This window comes from Pleurodeles waltl, chromosome 11 (assembly GCF_031143425.1).
Source record: "Pleurodeles waltl isolate 20211129_DDA chromosome 11, aPleWal1.hap1.20221129, whole genome shotgun sequence".
Classification (NCBI taxonomy): Eukaryota; Metazoa; Chordata; class Amphibia; order Caudata; family Salamandridae; genus Pleurodeles; species Pleurodeles waltl.
Window position 1 is genome coordinate 712899225 of NC_090450.1, and position 17368 is coordinate 712916592.

At 43.5% G+C, this 17368-nt stretch overlaps 1 protein-coding gene across 1 annotated transcript in view; it reads right to left on the reverse strand.

The window, feature by feature from the left end:
• VAMP8 (vesicle associated membrane protein 8) overlaps positions 1 to 17368 on the reverse strand; it is a 102725-nt gene that overhangs the window by 71846 nt on the left and 13511 nt on the right. The gene's annotated exons all lie outside the window — the stretch shown is intronic.

The window sequence follows — 17368 nt, forward strand, 5'->3', positions numbered from 1 at the left end:
TCCCATTCCTCTAAAACCAACTTGCTTGTTAAGGCCTCTACACTCTTCCTCACTCAAGGAGTCCAGGCCTAACTCTTCTAACCAAGTCTTTACCACTCCTAGGGGTACCTCTAGCTCTTCCGCATATAATTTTGAAAAAAGAAAAAAAAAAAAAAGACTCCGCATACTTCTACCTCCTCGTCACCTCTCTTCACACTTCCCAAGACAGGATCTCGTAGCTCTACCACCCTGTTCCTTCCTCTGTTAGCTTTTCATTTCCATGCCAACAATTTACCACAGTTTTCACCATACTCTAAATGCACCAGCCTGTTTGCCTCACATCTATTCTTAATCCTATTCTCAATCACAGCATTCAATTCAGATCGCAACCTTCGATCTACCCTATACAACTGATTCACTTCTTCTTTCTTTAGCCCAACCGGTTTCAATTTTACCTCTATTTGTCGTATCTGTTTTTCTAATTTACCAATCTCTTCGTTATACAATCACCTCTTAAATGAGGCCATTCTTATAAGTCTCCCATGTAAAAACGCGTTAAAGGCGTCCCATACCATCACTGGGGTGGTAGAGCCAACGTTCAGGGTGAAGAAGTCCTTTACCTAAGCTTGTAATTCTGCAACCACCACCTCATCTAACAGCAAGGTCCTATCGAGCATCCACCTACCCCGATCCCCAGACCCTGTTAGACCAGTATTCACCCAGATGGTGGAGTGATCGGATAAATGAGCTCCCATATAAGTTATCTCTTTCACACTTTGTGCCAAGTTCCGGTCTATTAGAATATAAATTGATCCTGGACTGATGCCTGTATTTTGTGTTGTTAAATGGAACCTTCCCAAGTTAACCCCATCCTTTCTCTCCATGTAGGACATAATCCCAACTGGGACATTATAAACAGTACCTGGCGTCGCATCTTCCCATTAATTCTGGATCTCCTCCCTGATGAACTATCTAAATCCTAATTTAGATACCACATTAAAATCCCCCATCCGAATAATAGGATCTGACATAAGCAATAAGTGCTGAAATAATTCTACTAATGGTGCAATATCATCCCTATTGGGCACTTAGTAACTCACTACCGTAAATGCCCTTTTGAATGCAACCAGTCTCCCTATGACCCACCTTCCAGTCCTATCTACAGGACCCTCCTGAAGGGAGATATTAAGATGTTTTTTTATAAGAACCACAACCCCCTTGCTGCCTCCTGTCTGGCCTGATCATATTATCTGTTGCACCCATCTACATGACCTGAACAGCTCAAAACTCTCCTGTCTAGAGAGGTGGATTTCTTGCAACACTACTACATCTGCTCTAACATCTTTTAAGTATTGCAGCAACTTCCTCTGTCTATTTGCCACCCATAAACCATTCACATTCCAAGCTAGCAGCCTCAATTCCTTTTGCCCCATCATTCACCCCCCATTAGTGGAAAAGCTGTTATCCACCTTGAGCTTCCCCTAACGATCATCACTATGAGGACAATTGCCTTCCTCCTCCCCCCCCCACATGCTCCCCACCCTGTGCCCCGTTCCCCTCCCTACCTTCCCCCCACCAAATCTTCCCTGGGAGAACCCCAGAAACTACTTCTTCTAGGCATAATGCCTGGGAGAGGGGAGGGGGGCTTGCTGGGACTTTAAAACTATCTAAATACAAGCAAAAAAACCATCAACTGAGCAAATATGGAGGGGAAGACTGAATCAAGCGGGAGAGGATAACCCCCAATTTAACTGGCTTCTTCTAACGTTTTTATCCTGTCATCGACCTCTCTTGCCTCTTTAAGGTTATACATTTTATTGTTCACCATCATTCTCAATAAGGTGCGGAATTTTAACTGGGCCGTAGCGCCTAATCTCCGGAGGGCGTTCATTCTCTTGCCAAGCTCCCACTGCCTACTTAAAGTTGTACTTGAAAGATCCAACCTGATTTCAAAGGAAACTCCTGCCGTAAGTACTTTCTTTTTCAATGCTGCCATCAATATTTTTTCTTTAAATTTTTTTTTTTAAAAGGTGTACCGTGTACTCCTTCATGATGTCAACCTCTGCCTCCTCTAACTGTATTCCTTGTTTAATCAAGCGGACCACAAGGCCTTTCATGTCACTGCCCTCTGTCCCTTTGGGAACTTTTAAAAGCTTCAAATTATTCTTTCTCTGGTGATTCTCCAAAGTCTCCAACTTGCTCCTAACACTTTCCTCTCCAGTTCTCAAACTTTGTATGACCTCCTTATTTTCCTTCACAGCTACCTTTAAGCCGTCTACTTCCTCTTCAATTACAGCTGTCCTATCTGCCAAATCATCACTCTCAAGTCTGACCCCCCCCCCCCCGAGTCTCACATAGACCTATAATCTCCCGCTGGTTGGAGCATGATGTTTCAAACCCCTCCTTAATTCCCAGTGCCAAGTTTTTCCAGCATTTTTTATAGATAGATCGAATCAGAGGGTGTGGTAGGCTACTTTAGGTACAGAGGACGCAACTACGATGATACGGTAAGATGGGTTTATTTATGTTAGTTTTGAGGCTGTTTGGGTGTGAGGAAGAACAAAAATTAAAAAAATATATTAAATGGGAATGAGTTCACTGAACATGGATTGTTGGCGCTTTCTCCGTCCTGTTATCAGCTGTCTCTCCTTCTCTTGTCTGTTTCTTTTTAGGTATGGTGGTTGACCGCGCGTCTTGTCCCCGAGGATACCGGAAAGGAAAAAGAAATAGTAGGGCAGGTAAGTCAACTGTGTTACTCTGGGGTTCTGTTGTTAGTTACATGCAAGGGAAAAAAGGATACCGGGTTATGGGGAAAAAAAGGTAAGGCTGGGAGTGTCAAATGGTTCAGGGATTGGGTCACACGTGCATTTTCTTAAGTGTTACTCTCTCCTCTCTGTGTCATAGACACTGTGCTGATATAGTGAACCCCGTGCCCTTTCCCTCGCTCCCCTCCCTGGCCTTCTCCTGGTTCCCCGTTTCCCCTCTTTGGTTTCCCTGTTTTATGCTGTATTTTCGGAAGTCCTATAAAGGACCGTACCTTGTGAAGCCACGACCCTCCAGGGTCGTGGCTGGGCTCTTCAGCGTTGGATCGGGTGTTCTTTGGGTCCGTCCCAGCGCTCTTCTCTTCTTTGGTATTCCGCTCCTCCCTCGGATCCCGTGGTCTTCCTCCCGTGATCGGCGTCTTCTCCTTCGTTTTCTCTGCGTCTTCTCGTTCCCAGCATTCTTTCCTTTCTGGAGAGTCCGTTGTTTCTTTTCTAGGTCGGACCCAGAAGTCCGGGTCCGATGCATCTTCCAGCATTCCCATGTCGCCATGGGAACACGCTCGTCGCTTCGGGAGGAGGGGCAATGGCTGCCAGCTCAGTGCATTGAGAGACGCAGTCGAAGAGACCCGTCTACAGAGGGCTATCTGCCTCTCTCTGATGCTAGTTTTTCTTGGTACCAACTGAGATCGGGGGCTTGCCCGACAGGGATGCTTGCACTCGAGTCCCCCCCCCCCCCAGCATTGCTAGTTCCTCCTTCATAAATTCCATGGAGTTATTGTCCGGAGCCCAGCTCCTCACTGACAAGGAGGGACCTTCCTCATCCCCCTCCATCCTTTCCTTATCAGCCAGAGGTAAAAATATATTTGAAGTACATCCCATGAGGGTTGTACAGAGCTCCCCAGCATTCTCACCATCTCTAGAGGAAGCCATTTCTATGCTAGCAACACGTCGCCCAACTTGGTCTAAGAGGTCCTACTCCTCTATTTGACTCCTAGGTAGAACCCTAAAATATGTTCTTAATGAGAGGGTGACTTTTGGCTTTTCAACATTTCAAGCTATTAGGGCATGCTCTCACACCTTTCTTATCCAAAGCGAGTTCACCCTTATCACTATCCTTATCACCAATACATTTTGGGGCCTCCGATGTTTCACTCAGTGTCTTTTACACTCAATCGCTCCTTAGCCCCATACCGTTTCTTGCCACTTCTCAAAGAATATACAGGGCTCCTTCCAAACCTCCTTGCCACTACTTTCCCTTTTAATTTTATAGGTGCCAGCCTCCCTGTAGACCTTGCTGTACTCTGCCCCCCAATAGATTCAGTGTACCCTAAACACTGCTCCCCTAGACTCTCAGGGTGTTGCACAGAACCTTGACCATCCAGCAGTGAGCTTACAGCTCTTTCAGCCTCTCAAACCTTCCTCAATATAACCCACACACTGGAGCAACTTATGCTGACTGCCACTTTTTCCCTGCAAGGGAATCCTTGCAGCTGCCTCCCTTCCTCTCCCAACGTCCGTGGCTGCTCTCCCCCAGAACGCTGCTCGCCCTGGAGCCCCATGGCTCCAGGCACCCTCCACTGCAGCTCCTTCACCTGCACCTCCTGACGGTAAGGCACCCTCCCACAGGCATGTCGCTATCCTCCTCGCTTCTCCTTTCTTTCCCTCCCTCGGGAGCGCAGTCCCGCAGAGCTCCTCCTGTGGCCCACTCACTAATGGCCGCCATGTTCTCCTGCCCTTCCCTAAAGATGCCTGAAAAATCCGGCAGACCTTCCTGCCTCCAAGGGACTCAAGATATAAGCAGAATTGCTGAAACTAATTTCAAGATGTTTTTGAAAGAGTCCACCCAGTTAATGAAGAAATGGGTTAGTCTTACTATGATAGGACGCGTTAACTTATTCAAGATGGTGATTCTGCCTAAGTTTCTATCTATTTTTAATGCATTACCTTTATGCTTTAGAAAAGAATGGTTGAGTAAACTACCAGGGGAAACTAGCAGCTTCAATTGGGCCACAAAGGGGGTCCACAAAGCGTGGCAAAAGTTGAGACAAAGGCGAGATAAGGGTGGGCTGGTCTTACCAGATATACAGATTTAGGTGTTGGCCTTCTTTCTGAAGAATTCAAGGGAGTTAATGAAGGATCCTGGGGAGTCTGAGAAAGGGCAAATCTTTAAAGCTATGATGAAAATAAACAATGTATCCCAGGAAGTTTTTTTTTTTTTTTTTTTAATATAAATTTGGTAATCCTAAGTTTTTCAAAAAAATTACATTTAAGATGCTCTCTGACTTGGTAAAAATCTGGTAGAGTATGAGGAAAGCCAGTAAGTTACCATACTACAGCAAGTATGCGCCAATATGGAATTCTCCAGGCTCCCCTGAATGGACGAGAGATAAGTTGGACCTTCTGTTGAGGGAGGCAGCCTTTTTGGATTGGGGACGGCTGCTTAAGGATGGGGGTCTGGTTACTTTGGAGTCCCTCAGTGGAGTAAAGGGGGTGGGTGGGGGGGCGGGGCGATCTTTCAAGGTTTAAAGACCTTCAAATAACTAAATGGCTGCAACATGTAAAAGAGAAGATGAGGTCTCAAATGACCTGGAGGAATTTCTACAGCTAAGTTCCCCACCCGAAGAAAGGGGGTCACAAATTGTACTAGCTGTTGGTAGAGGTTGTGGACAGAGTTCACCCTTCTGGAGGAGACTTGGGGAGATGACTTGCCAGGACAGCGGTTAAGAGACCATTGGCAAGTATCTAACACTCTTGTATACTATACAGTTCGTATAGTATACAAGAAGGAATCATCTGTTTTCCATCCATAGGGCCTACTGGACTCCGGCTGAGTTATCCAAGATGGGGCGTGGTACTACTACGGCGTGTAAGAAGTGCAGGCTGCCTAAGGCAGATAACCTGCATATGTTTTTGAGGTGCCCCCAGATTACCTGTTTAAGGAAGGAGGCGGAGGAGGTAATAGAGGAAGTTTTCTCTATGGATTGCCAGGTAAGCCCCTCTCTAGTGATTTTTGAATTACTCTTTTATATGATTCTATTGGCCAGGTGTGAAATCTGTAAGAAATGGGAGAGCCCTTGCCCCCGACAATTCAGGAATGGAGGGAGGCACTTCTCGATAATTTAAATACGGACATTAAGAGAGGAACAAGGGCGCAGAAATTCTGGGCCCCTTTGAGAGGGTGGCTGGATAGAACCGAATAGGAGGTAACTCGTATTTGTTAGCAGGAACGGTTTTGTCCTATGATTATACTGCTTATTGACTCTTAAGGCTCTCTGTGGTCTCAAAGCAGCTCACGATCATAAACTCAGCTCTAACCCGAGACAAGTCCCTCTCGCCGGAGAGTAGTATAGAGTGGAAGGTGGTCTCCCTGTTTTCTGAGGGCTTCCCCCTTTTTGAGTTAGATTGTGATGGTAAATGAGGACATAAACTTTTTTTTTATTTTTTTACTAATGACAGTTTGAATGGAGACCAACTGGTAAAGTTTGAAATGGAAGAAAGGAAGTTCAAATAAGTGGGTCTAAAAGAACACCTTATAAATAACACATGATCCTACAGCAGCCATAGAAAGCACCACTTGTATGAATCCTAGCTGCTAGTCAGACTCCATCAGGAGCACAGAGATTCATTTCAAATTGTGATTCAGTTACAAGTTACTTATTCGCAGTTTGGCTTCTGTGAAGGACAAAATGCTTTTTTGTGGTAACAAACAGCCCGATTCTGGTAATCGGGCCATTTGAGACCTCCAAAAACGTTTTGTGCATGTAACCCTAAGACACAACGAGAGACTTAATAAGAACTTTGGTGATACAGCAGATATAAAAAAAGAGCAAATAGATAGGCATGGCAGCCTTGTCTACAGGGAACAAATATTACAAAGAGACCCAGAAGCCAGTATACAGGCAACAAATTAACCCTTGATGGTTTAACTCCGAGACTTCTAGGAACAAAAACAAATGCAGGCATTAAAATGTGCATTCAATTCTGCTAATGCACTGATCTGAGGCCTCCTAGACTCAACACTGGCTTCCCTAAAGAACATCCTACATATCCCAGTACACTCTTCAAGAACCTGAACAATATGACGGAATCACATCCACCCTCACAGAACTCCACTGGCCTCATCTGCCAAGTGCACCATCTTCTAAACCAGTTGGAACATCTACTAAGTCAATATGACTAGCACCCACACATGTGGCTTGGCAAGATCACCATCTCCGATTGAACATCAAACCTAAGAATATCACAATTCAAGAATACAGTGGACATAATATCAAGGAGCAAAATATTGAAAGGTAAGCGCAAGTAGGGAAGTACAGAATTATTAACTCCACATCTGCCTACCTTGAAAATATATATGTCGTCAAAGTACATAAATGTGGAGTTAAGTATTAAAACTCTTACTACACTTGCTTACCTTGTGATTCTTTTGCCCTCAGTATTTGTATGCCTCAACATTCTGGCTTTAATATTCAGGGGATACACCACTGGCTTTCCCCAGTAATTTTCTCAAAATGATACATGTTTTTTGTTTCATGTAAACTGCTTTCAAATTGAAATGCATTGTGTTCTTTCAAATAAGCAGGACGTGTGGAGCTTTGCTTTCATATGGTTATGCACGTGCTTGAACAAGCATTGGCAAAACCAATAGTTTTCAGCAATCCGAGAGCTACTGGCAATGTCAATATCTTCTAGCCATGCTGAATAACAGTATGGCCGAAAGTCATGTAAAAATACTAAGCATGTGGAGGCCACTTACATTTTTTTTTCTTCTTGAAGTAACACACAGGCACGCATACGCACGAAAGCCAATTGAAAATATTTGAATCTTCCTTTGAGAGGAAAAATGCAACATAATACCTTCAAATGCAGGCAACACCATCAAATATGCAAAAACATATGTGAAATCATAATTTACCAATCTACATTGCTATGGCAATGCTTAAAACCAAAATCATAACCATAAAGAATAATTGAATTGAATTACCAATGTTAGAGTGCAACCCTGAAGCTGTGGTGGAGGCAGGCCAGCACACGGTACAATCATTATTTTGCTGGTGTTATTGTTCACATTGTCGACAGCAAAGTTCCAGCTGAGTGTAGCGACAGCACAAGCACAGCGAAAGCCTTCTGCTCTTATCCAACTACTCTTGTACTTTACAGTAAACAAAAGGGGCTATAAGTACACTCTGGCGGCATTATTGGCATAGTGCACTCCTTCCTGTTTGTTTGCTCCGCACCTTAGTCACTGTCACCACACGTGCTTTAAAGAAAAAAGCACATTGGCAAGGCAGCCAGCCCAGTCTGTTCTAATTGCTGCTGCCTGTATTTAAGTTGTGAGTACTAAGTTATATTAGTCCACTGCTTAAGCTTCTCGGAGTTGCCAGAAAAAAGTGTAACTGACAGAATGCTAATAAGAAAGCAATAGACGGGGGGATGTGGCGTAACAGCTGGAGTGCCAGACTTTGAAGCTGGGGAACTGGGTTCGAGTCTTGGCGGAGGGCTCAACATCCTTCGATTCTCGGCAAATCACTGAATCTCTCCATGCCTAAAAGATAAGTGTGTCAGTTTGTAATGGAACTAGTGCTCATGTAAAGCAATCCAATACTTTTGAGTCGAGTTTGTGCTTTATATAATAAACAAAACAAAAAAAAAAAAAAGTTACAAAAAATACATTTAAGAAAGGAATGATCAGTCAAATGCTAGCAGGTTCGAGAGGTGGGGGGAGTGAAAAGATGCACTTTGTAGAGCATTGGTTCCCAACCTGTGGTCCGGGGACCCTTGGGGGTCTGCAAAGCCTCTTCAGGGGATTCGTGACTGCTCTGAAAATTAAATAATATTAACAGATATGGGGGGGGTCATTACGACCCTGGCGGTCGGAGACCGCCAGGGCTAAAGTGGCGTCCGTACCGCCAACAGGCTAGCGGTACGGAGACCCATATTATGACCGCGGCGGTAGCGCTGCGGTCGCACCGACGGGGCCGGCGGTTTCCTGCCGTTTTAGCCCCAGCGGTGATAATCCTCCAGGGCAGCGCTGCAAGCAGCGCTGCCCTGGGGATTATGACTCCCCTACCGCCAGCCTGTTTCTGGCGGTTTGCACTGCCAGGAAGAGGCTGGCGGTAAGGGTAGTCCTGGGGCCCCTGGGGGCCACTGGCATGGGCAGTGCAGGGGCCCCCTAACAGGGCCCCGTGCAGCTTTTCACTGTCTGCATAACAGACAGTGAAAAGCGCGACGGGTGCTACTGCACCCGTCGCATGGCCGCAACACCACCGGCTCCATTAGGAGCCGGCTCCTATGTTGCGGCCGCATCCCTGCTGGGCCAGCGGGCATAAACTAGGTTTGCGCCCGCCGGCCCAGCGGGGATGTTGTAATGGGGACCGCGGGAGTGCGGCTGAATTGGCGGCCGCACGGCTGTTACAGCCGCCAATGTTGTAATGACCCCCAAGGTCTCCAGCTGTCAGTAGTGACTCAGTGGGGGTCCCCGGATTTCAATAATGATTTAGTGGGGGTACCCGGGTTCCAGTAACGATAAAGTGGGGGTCCACAGAAGTCAAAAGGTTGGAAACTACTGCTATAGAGCGTTTAAAAAACTCTCTCTCTAATATATATATATATATACACACACATATATATATATATATATATACACACATATATATATATATATATATATATACACACACACACACACACACACACACACACACGTGTGAAATAAATAAGGCAGCGTTTGGAAGAGAGGGTGATCTGGGTGGGATTGTGATGTTGGAAAGAAGCAATGGAGGACAGAGCGAGTGAAAACATGAGCACTCATGTGGATTGCTCAAACAAAAAAGTTGTTCCTAAAACAGGAGCAATGAATGGATACAAGTACTTGGTCCATGTTCTGGGGGAGGAATAAACACAAGAAGAAGCATGACGCACGAATGCCATGGACAAATGGGGGACAAAGGATATGAGGGCAACAATGGAGCAAGCAATGGTAAGCCTATTGACAGTTTGAAGTCTACAGAATAAACACAACATGCCTCCTCAAGGCGGTGCATATGCTGTCTATCCGAGCCCTAATAAGAGTAATGGTGTTATTAGAAAACTCTCCATCACTGTACAATTTTGGGTTATTACAGACTGGCTATTTCTTTAAATGACACTGTTCTATAACAAGAACTATGAAAAAAAAAAAAGATTCCATTTAAACGAAAGCAATCCAGGTACTGCTGGCGAAAAGATCGGTGGCCCCTCTGTACTAATGAATAACCATCTTAATGCAACACCTATTTCACTGACAAAGTGAAAGTAACGCCATTTCAACAATAACAAAAATAACTTCTTATTTCCATGTCCCTTTGAATCCAGTCCCACACAAACACACATACATACTGGAGTAACGCTTGGCATTTCCTGCTAAATAATTACAAATTGAAAAAAAGAATGTCAAATCAATGCTGCCAATAGTCATAGCTCCTACACACATTATTTACGTCTCGTGGCTTTCCTACACTATTTTGAAAAATATTCTAGAAGGAATGGTAGGAGAATGCAAAGGCAGGTCAATTCTTCATTTTTTAGATTATACCTGGTAATCTCAGACAGTGCTTTCTTTTTATTTATATGTTTTATTATCTTCTTTATGGTTAAGTCGTCTCATGTATACAATGAGAAATGTTCTCTTGCTAACACGTACCGTTCAATATGTAGGATTCCCACCTGTTGTATGAGTGATTCTCCAGTATATCAACCTTAAAAAAAATTAAATATGGGCCTTTCACACCATCCACAAAATAGTACAATAGCTACTCATTTTACTTAGTAAAATTCAAATGAATGGAAGGTAGCACATAGATCTAAGTAAGCCAATATATAGGAAAATGAAACCATATTTATTAAATACTATTTACGCACATGTGATGGTGGTGTGTGTACGGTGGTGTTTTAATGGACTACAGTGATATTACAACATATGGAAATAATGTTATTTCTTTTTACAGGTTTGCATGCTCTCAAAAAGCTACCACAATAATCCTAAAAACCATGCATAAAAACGGACTTTGACTTAAAACTTACAACACTCGGCTCTCCTTTTTAGGTCAAGTGCAAGCGCTTTCACCTATTGTAAGAACTGTGGGCTTCTAAGCACGCCCATCACTTTCGCTCGTTCTTGGGCTTGCCTTTCAAATATTCTGTGCTATCATTGGTAAGTGCTTTACGTTTGTCCCTCCTTAGCGCGGTTTGGTTACCGGCTTGCAGACTGCTCCTGGTACATGGATAATTGCATGATTGCCGATACGTTTGACTGCGAGCGAACTTCTTTAGCTTTTTGTGTCTCTCCTTTGCACTCATGCTCATGGCGGCCATGGCGCTTTGAATTGGACTGCTTCTGTCAACTGTTTTACTTTTCAATTTAAGCTAGGAATTTACAATGCGTCTCAAGAGCTAACGCGAGACCCATTGCTTTGCAAATGCTTGTTCTTTCAAAGGACACTCTCCCTTCTTTCCATCCTCTGCATGCCTCCACTCTCTGAGAACAATCTACTCTAAATCACAAGCAGGTTTGCCTTAATCCTTACTATTGTATCAATGAAACTGACAATACTTTATTTCAAAGATCACACTTCCTCTCCTCTAAAAGTCATACACAGCACCCGGATACCAAATCTCCTGTAGTTCATCCATTAATACTGCCAATTAGTGCACAAAATTCTGATATCCCACTCCCCCACTAAAGATCACAACTATTTCATGCTAATGTAATCTACTGCACAGAAACTGGAGTAAAGGCATGAAACTGTTCCTGTAGAGCGCAAGATGAATCCGAATAACCAATGATAACTAAAAATGAAAACTAACCATGGGACCTAGAGCCATGGAGCAACATGCTTCCCAGCGGAAAAGCACAACAATGCCTAGTCGGGGGCAGTAAGTGCTATATAATTCAATTAAAACAGAAATTATAATCCACTCTACAACTAATGCAATAATAACAGTTAGACAGCCGATTGCAGTTCATATGGGCTGCTTAATAACTCCCTTTTACTGCTTAACACTATTATTCACTTAAAACAGAACAGCCTCAGCTCATATCCATAATCCAGTACTAACCAGTCCAAAAGCAATAAACCACCCATCACCTGTTGAACAGGAACAGAATAACTGAAAGGATCTGCCACATACAGCTGGCCAACAGAGGACTCTAACTTAGTCCAGCACTGCAGGACCTGACTAGCAATATACCATGGCCACTTCTTGGTATCTCAGAATGAGATTTGGGATGATATTAACAGAGTCCATCCCAGCAGATCTCTCTAACTTTATGATCATGAACAGGCATAGATTAAACCTAAACTTAAACTGTATCAAAAGGGGCTACCCAGTACAGTAGTGTTCTGCTTTCCTACATATCTCCTATCGGAGCTTACAGAACCTCTCTGGAATGCAATTCTGAGTTCAAAGAAGACCTTTATTGTTGTTAATTCTCCCCACCCACAAGTTATTGAGAGACGAATTAGTAGATTTCAAGCACACATCGTAGTCGCAGCAAGAAAACATAATATATATCATAGTACTTCTCAGTTGCAATGTACACAGCAAATATATAATATATTCAAAGCATAAAAGTCAAATTCATCACCGTATGGGAAAGGCGGCAGGGCCTAAATATTCAGCTTCATCTTTCTGGGGTCTGCAAGTTGATGACTCCGGTCAACTGCGAGAAAGATTATCTACCCACAAGGGAGACTGGCAACTGACGTCTAGCTCCAGCCTGAAGTCAAGCAGATTCGAATCTAACTCACTGCAGCCCAGAGTCATCCTTACAAAAGCGTGCCCCCTCCTCTCAGACTCGGGAAAACTACGCAAGCCTTTGGAGACTGGCCAGATCTCCTAGACTTCTCCTATTCCCAAGGCTGAGCAGAAAGGAAAACACCAAATGTACTCTCTTATCAGGTCTAGTCTGGTGTGAAGAAAACAGCTTGGTTCATCTTGTGGAAAAACGCAGCTTGGAAGAATACAGACATCTGCGATGTTTCAACTGCAATGTCTAACTCCACATTAAAGCCAATAGGCAGCTAACCTAAATACAGAATGTAATGTCCAATGTCATGGCAAAGCCAATAGGCAGCTGAGCTGAATACAAAATGTAATGTCTAATATCATGTCAAAGCCAATAGGCAGCTAAACTGAATACAGCATGTCAAAGCCAATAGGCAGAATACAGAATGTAATGGCTAATGCAATGTCAAAGCCAATAGGCAGCTAAACTGAATACAGCATGTCAAAGCCAATAGGCAGAATACAGAAAGTAATGGCTAATGCCATGTCAAAGTCAATAGACAGCTGAACTGAATACAGAATGTAATGGCTAACTCCATATTAAAGCCACTAGGCAGCTAAACTGAACAAAACATATAATGTGCTACTGGTGAACATTGAGCAACTAATATGCGCAGTGGTGAAACACAAAGTCATTGGTCAAACACAATTAATAGCATCACAAGTAGCCAGCTAAGTGACCTTTGAACTTAAATATCAAAAAGGGGCCTGCAGAGCTGCTCAACGCTGCCAGCTTGTTGAAAACCATGAATTGTGCATATATCTCTCACAATTCTTTATCCATCACACTGCTAAGCACTGCGTCTCATAACACAATAACCACACTTTGGTGGTCATTACGCATAATACGGAAACATCTCCCACACAGGATTCAAGTAAAGACAACACACTTCCAACAAACATCCAACAGAGTGTAGCGTGCTACCCATGTAGGTATGTGCTTCAACTCCCTACATAAGGGCAGTAAGCGCTATATAAATGTTGCAATACAACACAATACATAAGATATGGAGGCAATACCAACCAGCAAGATCATTACCAATTCACACTATTTTGCCTAGATTTTGCATTGCTTTCTAAAGGAGTGCTTTCCTTTCATGAGGCCCAAGGTGCCATCCAATAGCATTAGATACATACATCTGCATTTCAAACTAAGGGCCAGATGTACAAAAAAAGCAATTTGTAACTTGCAAATTGCGAGTCCCTGCGACTCGCAATTTGCAAGTCGCAAATTGCTATGCAGTACGGTGTCTGAGACACCGACTGCAACTCGCAATGGGGTCGCAATGACCCACCTCATGAATATTCATGAGGTGGGTCGCAAATTGCGGCCCCATTGCGAGTATAGGCACTCGCTAACATGGAGGCCTGCTGACGTCAGCAGGCCTCCATGTTAGCGACCTGCCTTGTAAATAAAGCATTTTTTTTTTTTTGAAGTGCAGCCCGTTTTCCTCACAGGAAAACGAGCTGCATTTCAAAAAAATCCGAAACCTTTAGTTTCGGATTTTTCAGGGCAGGGAGTGGTCCCTTGGACCACTCCCTGCCCTGAAAAATTAATATGGGGTCCAGTCACAAAGGGGAAGGGGTCCCATGGGGACCCCTTCCCGTTTGCGAGTGGGTTACCATCCACTTCAAGTGGATGGTAACTGCGACTCCATTTGCGACCGCGTACGCGGTCGCAAATGGAGTTGCATACCACTCCGACTCGCAAATAGGAAGGGAACACCCCTTCCTATTTGCGAGTCGCAAATGCATATTGCGAGTCGGTAACGACTCGCAATATGCATTTGTGCATTGCAAACCCACGTTTGCGAGTCGCAAACGGCGATTTTCGCCGTTTGCAACTCGCAAAAGGGTTGCTACATCTGGCCCTAAATACGGTCCTTTTTTTTTTGCGACAGTAGACAAATAGGCAGTGCCAGAAGCCGCCCAATATTTGACATGCACTATATTATTGCATTGGTAAAGAGAATGCCAACATGCAAAACTCCTTTGATTGTCCGCAGCAGGATGCGAGAAACCTTCCTTGCTCGCTGCACCACTTGGAAGGAAAGGATCGAGGGTGATTTCAAGATAACAGCGACAACCGTTATTCCAGATGAAAGTAGCATTCTGACACTACAGTGAACGTGTGGAGTATGAGTTAACAAGCGTTTTATATACTGTTTTTGGGGGGCTGGAGAAGGGGGTGTTTCCCAATTGCAAAATATCCCCCTAATTCTGATGAGTCCCGTTTGACTCGACCTAGAAAAGACAGCAATGTTTTTGGACGTACGTCAGCGATATTTTTTGTGTAACAGTATCTATAATTCAATTTAAACAGCTGTTTTATGGCGTCGTTTGTGTTTACTTCTCATTTAGGCTGTCTATCACTTTATGACTTAACTTGTCACGTTTGTTGAGTCATACTTGACTACAACTTCATACACCAGGATGCTACTTTCATCGGAAATAACTGGCGACCTTGCTCGCCTGGAATGATTTTTTCCATTTACCCTTGAACTGGTTTCCTTTAATTCCAAGAACTGCAGGGAGCAAGAAAGGCCTTAAGCCTGCTGCGGTCAATCAAAGGTGATTTTCATTTAGCATTCACGTGCATCTATTCATCACATGCTAATAATGATATAGTGCATATCACAAATGGGTAACACATAATATTTGCGTCTAACATCACAACAGATAAGTACCACATTGACTACCGATTCGATATATATGTTTATGTATATACATTGACTGCTTATTCTATGTTCACCCATTGATGCAGCGGACGACACACCATACTTTGTATAGGAAAGATAATAAACCAAGCACTATTTTTTAAATGACACACATGGTAACATTTGAAATATATCATGCTTTAGACCTTTAGATGATGGAAATGCCCCAATTAAGCCAAGGGTTAAATTCCAATAGAAGTCCGCACAGGAGTTCAAACAGAAGGTTGCACAGAGATTATAAGAAAATTGCCTCATTTTTGAATGTTCAACCCCAAAATTTTGGACAGATGCAGCGGTTTCAACTTTGAGAGTGCACTGATGCCTGCTAACCAGACCTCAGTGCCAGTGTTGCAACCCTTTATAAAATGGGTGCTATATTGGCTGCTCCCAATTGGCATAAGCTAACTTACTTATAAGGCCCTAGTATATGGTACCAAAGGTACCCAGAAAACGCAAGTTAGAGTGGCCACTCAGGGTTGCAGAACTGATTGTGCCTCCTTGCATGTGACAAATCTCAAAATGTCTCTCATGCTGCCACTGCAAAACAGAGCACCATTCTGCAATGACGGCTAAATAATCTCTCTAAATGTCCTTCACATTCACCCATACATACAGTCTATAGCACCTTCTTTCAGGCACCATTTTAAAAAGCTGCCAAACTCTGTGTGAACCATGCCTATTGTACCAGCAACAATCATCAGCCAGCTGTAGTCTTTCAACATGGCCAAGAGTCGTTATTTTAACCCAGCTACATTGTTCGCGCTGGCACTCACGTTTGAAAACATGTTCAGGGTTGATCATGCTTTGCCATGCAACTCTGGGTCTGGCATAGTGCAGTTCCTGCTGACTTTTACCACCCCATGTCCACCAACCAGCATTACAAATTCACAAATGCTTCTTGGTGAAGCCCACCTGTTGATAAAAGTTCAGTCTTGCAGCATCACAAAGGACTAGCTAGGTCTTGTGTCACCTTCAACTCATTACTAACAGATTGGTCAGAGGCAGGGGATGTACCCTCACTTTTAGCCTGCACCAAACAGCACATCAAGAAATAAATATCAAAGTAAGCATTAGTTCTGTGCCAACTTCTGGGAGATTAATTAATCTGCCTCAGCAGACTCTCAAAAAGCATAAGAAATCATGGACAATAGACATGTATGTTCTGAACCAAAGTGGAGAAAAGCTCTTAGAGAGCAAGAAACTAAGTCATTATAGTTCAAAGGGTTGCCGGTCATGGCACAAGAAAGTGGTTCTAAGGGTAATGAAAATGGAAAACAAAACCAGAACTATATTAAACGTCTGCCTGCAAAGAACTAGACCCAAGATGGATTTCTGAATCTCATTGAATAAGGTATGATGTACAGCAAGTGGACGAAACAGGAACGTGGATGTGACAGTCACAACTAATGGACAGTATCCTGTGTGATTACTTCAATTTACCACTGTTGTTATAGGGCCAACAATATGACTGCAGTCCAATTGGATAAAAAACGTAATCTGCCCCAGCACTTAACTCTCATAGTGTGATGAAATAGACCAGTCAAGGTTTACTCTACTTGGTGGTAGGTGTTGGAACCTCAAAAACAGCACGGTACACTAAATAACACTTGATCCACTAAAATTCAGTGAGTGCTTCATATTTCAAGAAGAGCATGACGTCTTTTTAAATACGTGTTACTAGAGCAGGTAAATAAACATTGAAGACTCATAGGGTTATACCAGTTGTTAAAGGCCCTGAACCAAAGTTATAGGCCCGAGCCACAGGCAAGGGCCTATAACGAGGGAGAGGGCCTTTACCAACTGGTATAGCCTGACGCAGAAGGACTATTCAAATATTCCATCTACTAAGGGTAGAATACTCTAAACTTAAAAGTGAGAAACATGAAGACAAACATTGGAATGTTGGAGCTCTGGGCTTATACCAGCCATTATAAGCCCGTAGCTACTTCATCGACTTCAATGGAGCTGAACATTCCAATGTTCTATTTACATGTTAAAACCCGACGGTGCTAGCATCTTCTAGGGACGAGATATGACCCCAAACATTTTCATAACATTTTTGAGATAGGATTTTAAATGTCAGTG